The sequence below is a fragment of the Echinops telfairi genome, unplaced genomic scaffold, assembly GCF_000313985.2.
Source record: "Echinops telfairi isolate 266 unplaced genomic scaffold, ASM31398v2 ScPeMD7_7413;HRSCAF=8451, whole genome shotgun sequence".
Lineage (NCBI taxonomy): Eukaryota > Metazoa > Chordata > Mammalia > Afrosoricida > Tenrecidae > Echinops > Echinops telfairi.
The window spans coordinates 1,649,132-1,654,600 of record NW_022111313.1 but is presented as its reverse complement, the minus strand read 5'-3'; positions in this window follow the sequence as shown (position 1 = coordinate 1,654,600).

Sequence of the window (5,469 nt, the reverse complement as noted above, 5' to 3'; positions counted from 1 at the left end):
GGGCATTTATGAGCATCGGTAAAAGAATTTTGTGATTTTGCCTGAGCAGAGGCCAGACCAAGAGGCTGAGGGCGAGCGAGAAATCTGTCTGTGGGCCTGGAGAGAAGACACTGTCCTGACGGAATCGCTAGCTGTCCCCTGAGTATTTCTCACCTGAACTGTCAGCTGTTGATGTCTCTAATAAACGCCATAATCGTGGACATTGTCCGTGAGTTCTGTGTGACCACTGGCATGAATTGTGGAGCCCGGTTGGAAGGCAGAGGGTGCTGTGGGAGACAGACACTGGTATCAGGAGTGGGGGTTGCTGCAATGGTGGCAGGCTCATGAAAGCCTGGACGTCGGCTAGAGACAGACTGAAAGGACCACAACTTTTGATTCTCAGGTACTTTGGCTGTCGTCACTGTAAGGATGAGAGGAATGTTCAAAATTATAGGTTGCAGCTGAGGGCAGAGAAGGTGCTGCTGCTGGTTTCTCAAGAAGATTGCTAGAGGTTCCGTCCGGGCCCTGCCGCATGCGTATGCAGCTGGAGGCGGAAGGTCATCAACACATACATGTAGACATAGTCCAGGGTGGGGAGGCGAAGATCAAATGTGGGTGTTATTCAAAGGGCTAAGGGTTATAGGTTTACCTGACAGCATTATGGATATTGGCTGTTTCTCCTACCTGGTCTTATAAGATGTGTGAGGGAAATCAGGTCTGATTAGAGCGCGTTTGTAAGCCTGCTCTTGGATTGATTGGATATGCTAAAGGGGTCTGAGGGATTGCCCAGAAGGTACAGCTGTGGAGATGGAAGCTTGGGTAGAAGCCTGGCATAGGCGGTTGGCACTGAGGTGACTAAACCCCAGCTGAAGGAAGGGAGAGAGGGAAACCCAACACTGTGAAAGTGCTGGTGTAAATGCTGAAATTTGGTATTGGCTTGAGACCTGGCTTTGCTTATGGACCCATTGTGACCCCTAGAGCAGTGGTTCTTGACCTTCCTCATGCCTCGACCCTATCATACAGCTCCTCATGTGGTGACCCCCCCCAACCATAAAATTATTTTCGTTGCCACTTCATCACTGTCATTTTGCTACTGTGATGAATTGGGCGACCCCTGTGAAAGGGTCCTTCAGCTCACAAAGGGGTCTTGACACACAGGTTGAGAACCGCTGCTATATAGGGTCTCTGAGACCGTACATCTTTCCAGGAGCATAAAGTCTCCTTTTGTCTTGACCTTTTGTGTTTACCATGTGATGGGCTCGCACCACGGATCTCACAGGTAGCAGCCCAGTGCTGCCCACACTTGGAGACCAGGACCCCTCTCCTCTCTCAGTATAAAGAAAGCAAGACTCCTCACCTGCTGGCCAACAGACACCATCGTGATTCGATGGAGGAAGATCGGGAGCCCAGGATTCCATTTCCCTTGGCTGCACAGTCCATGCTCAGGAGTCAGCGAGTCAAAGGGCACACTGCGTAGGGCACATCTGCTGCACAGGACTCTGTGAGGTGTTGGAGAACAGGGACGTCACTGTGAGCACGACGGTGCGTCTGACTCGAAGCCTGGCATTTTCCATGCATTAAAAGAGAGAAAGCATATATAGTCCCGGTCTCAAAAAGAAACGGTCGACACTCAATCATCTCAGAAGGTAGCGTATGACTACGAGCTGAAGGATTCAAAGGAAGAAATCCAAAATGCACCGGGAGGGAAAACCCCAACCAAAACATGGCTTACGCTTCTATGTCAAGAAAGTTGGAAGACAGCTACCTGGCCAACCAACTGCAAGAGCCCCATACCTGTGCCCACTCCAAAGAAAGGTGACTCAACAGAATGCGGAAGTTATCAAACAGTATCATTCATCATTTCGGGAAAGGTTGAACCTCAGAAAACGGTCTCAGCCGTACGCCAGCGGGGAACTGGCAGAAATTGAAGCCGGATCGAGAAGACGGTGTGGCAGGAGAGAGATCGTGGCTGACCTCACAGGGGCTGGATCTTGGCTGAAAGATGAATGTGTGGACCGTGATACTATCGATCCCCTTGTGAAGAGTGGGGATTCCAGAACCACTCTCTGCACTCACGTGGAACCTGTACGTGGACCGAGAGGCAGTCCTTGGACTGGGACAGGAGGATACTGCTTGGTTTGAAATCAGGAAAGGTGCGGGGGGGCCGTATCCTTTCAGCACACGCTTCAACCTGTGTGTTTGCAGTTAGCAACTAATATTTGTAAGTCCCCCTGTCCAGGGCCTGGCCTACAGTAGACCCTTGAGGCAACCAAGCCTTGTTGCTAGTGGAGTGTGAGGATGACTCCCCCTACCAGTTCCCGGCCCACAAAACCCATTGTCATCAGCGCCCCCAGACAGGGCTTCCAAGACTAAATCTTTATGGAAGCATTCAGCCCCATCTTTCCCCTGCGGAGGGGCTGAAGGATTTGAACAGCCAACCTTGAGGTTAGCAGTCCAACACCTGACTCCCTGCCCCATCAGGTCTGCACAATCAGTGGCGCCATGGTTCTGCCTCTCAGCCTTTGCTGCCTGGTTCCTTGGCCCTTCGAGTGGCCCTGGGCTGACCTCCAGCTCCTGCCAGTCCCCAGAGACCTGCCTTGTTCCTGTCCCAGCTGCTGCTCCGCACCTTCCCCAGGACTTCCCCGGGGAAAAGGCATGTCACTATGATACCCACTTCCATCGCTTCCTTTTAGCCAGCTGTCCAGGACTGCGTCAATTCTGACCCATGGAGATCCTAGGTGTCTCCATGGAGACCCTTAGGACCCTAGGTCCTAAGGATTGTCACTGGCTGAGTTTTTGAAAGTAGGTCCCCAGGCCTTTCTGTCGAAGTGGATACCATCCTCCAACCCTTGGGTAACAGCCCAGCTCAGTGAGCCGGCTGTAGCGGCCAGGGATGCCCGCCGTCCTTCTGATGCTGTTTGCTGTGCTGGACGTGGTGGAGGTTTGGACTCCTGGTGCCCGTGTGACAGGGTGGCGCTGTCCCATCGGGTTCGCTTGGCTGTCATCTGTGGCTGCAGATGGCCAGAGCTCTTCTCCTGTGGGCTGCTGGCTGGGCATGAACTGCCCACTTCTCCTCCAGTGTGGGACTCTGGATGGCCATGCTCCTTGCTGGTGGACGTTGGCTTCTGGTCCTTCCGTAGGCACCCTGGGCTGGTAGAAGCTGGCCAGGCACCTCAGGAGTAGGGGTTGGGGGAATGGCTGGTTCTCAGGGGAGACTCGGTGGCCCATGGGATGCCTGATGGGCGGAGAGGCTGGTGACTCAGAAACCAAGGGGACCTTAGGGACAAAGGAGTAAGCGGACAGATGACCAGCTTTGAGGGCTGCTTTTAAAGATCCTGACTCTGTACGTTGTCCCTCCTCCCCCGCCCCCCCACCCCCCCACCCCAGAAGCTCCTCCACTTTAGGACCCATGTCTTCATCCTGGGCCCCAGCATTCTGCGGTGGGACACGTGCTTGTCGGGGTTCCCAAACTGGGGCGATGGGGGAGGGGTCGGTTTCCACAGGTTAGGGACAGGGAGCAAACAGAGGTGGTGGCTAGGGACAGCCTCAGAGAGGCCCTGCATGCTATGGAAGGGACAACTGAGGCTTAGCAAAGGGACCCAGCTTTCTCAAGACCACGAGACAGCAGCAAGCACCTTCCCTGGCCTGGGGGTGGGGGTGGGGAGCACCCATCAAGGCCACAAGTAAATGGGGGTTTTCCGAGGGCGCTGCAGGGCGGGTGGGGGAAGGGCGCTCTCCCCGCCTTCCCTCAACAAACATCCGCTGGTTTTCCCGCGCCCCACCTAACAGCCAGGGCTTTAAACAAGCAGGGGAGACGGAGACAGGGGTGGGGGGGTTTAAGCATCCCTCAGCGTCCCCTTCCAGGTGCTGACATTTAAGCACACCCTCAAAAGCAGCTTTCAGAGTCCCCAGGGCGCAGCCAAGGCAGAGGAAGTATGCGTGTGCCCGCCGAGGGTGGCTGGGGGGCGGGCAAGCAGGGGAGAGGAAGGAGGTGAAACCCTGGGCGTCTACTCCCAGGGTGACGGGTCTGGGGGGTAGGGAAGGATCAGACTTCACTAAAGGCTGGTGGGCCTGGGGTGGGTTGGGGGTGTCCAGACTGGGCGCACACCGTGGAAGTAGGGGAGGTTCTTGATGGACGCGGGAAGGCTGGAGCTGAACCAACTGCCACAACGGAAATCTTTCTTCCCTCCAGCCTTGCTGCCCCGTCGACCTTCCCTGTGGGGCCCTGTTCCTAGCCGGTGCGCACCCTGGACCCTCCCCCTGGACCCTCCCCTTTCTCCTTCCCCGCAGCAGCTTGGTGGAGCAGGCTGGGGAGAGGGAGGCAGGTCTAAGACCCTCGGGTGCTTGGCTAGGTGAGGTGACCCAGGTGCAGCGGGGGATGTGGTGCCAGGGCTGACCGTGTCCAGGTCGTGGAAGGGACCTCCCTTGGTTTAATGCTTGTTCCTGTCCATGGCTTGAACCAAATTTCTGACCGAAGGCCCCGAGTCTGCGCTTTCTGGGTTCCATGAACTCTGCAGTGGGTTCTTGCGCCCGTGGTGAGCGTCTGTGTGGCAGGAGGCAGGGACCAAACTGGAAGCAGCTTCTCCCTGCTGGGTCCACCCCACAGCCCAGGAACCTGGGCACTGACCGGGCACCAATGTGGAGGAACTTGGAGCAGTCCAGAGCTGCCTCCTCTGCCCACACTGGCCCCTCAGAGGGACGAGTGGGGCGAACCACCCTGGCAGCTGAAGTGCCCTGTGGGTCACAGCACCTGGTCTGTGGCTGTCCTGAGCGTAGGACACAGGCAGACTTGCTGAGTTATGTCTTATTTAAGGCGACCAGATGTCCCGCTTTTCAACAATTTGTCCCGCGTCCCGTGGCGTTTTAAAAAAGTCCCAATTTTTGGAAAGAATGCACGACAAGCTAGGGAAGGGACTATACGGCTTTTGGCTGCCATGTGGCTATTTCGCCAGGATATGAGTTTTATATTATTATTGCTAATTTTATAATGTTGAACTTTAATAATAACAAATAATTGTTGAGAACTGATTATCGAGAACTGCTTATCAAAGTTCGCATTGTTGATCAGTTGTTAGAATTCGACCACCATTGTTTGGACTTAATGAACAATGGCATTTTGGGGCATTGGCAACGACGAAAACATTTTGTAACTGTCTTTCAGACGATACACATCGTACTGCGCGCTAGTGCTAGTTAAACAAGTGATGTCAACAAATCAGCTATTCAGATAACTTAGGTAATTTACTTATTTATTTCATAAATACATAAATTTTCTTGAATTTAACACAGTACTGGAATGATGTGCAAAAATCATTCGATCATATTACTCAAAATTTCTCATATAGTAATATTTCTGAAAATGATCTTTTTAATGAGGTATCATTATATTGATAAGGAAAAGGTTAAATCTTGGGCATCAGCAAAAATCACAATAGAGAACAAATGGTTAGAAATATTTCATCATTTTGAAACAAACCATGTTCCATACAA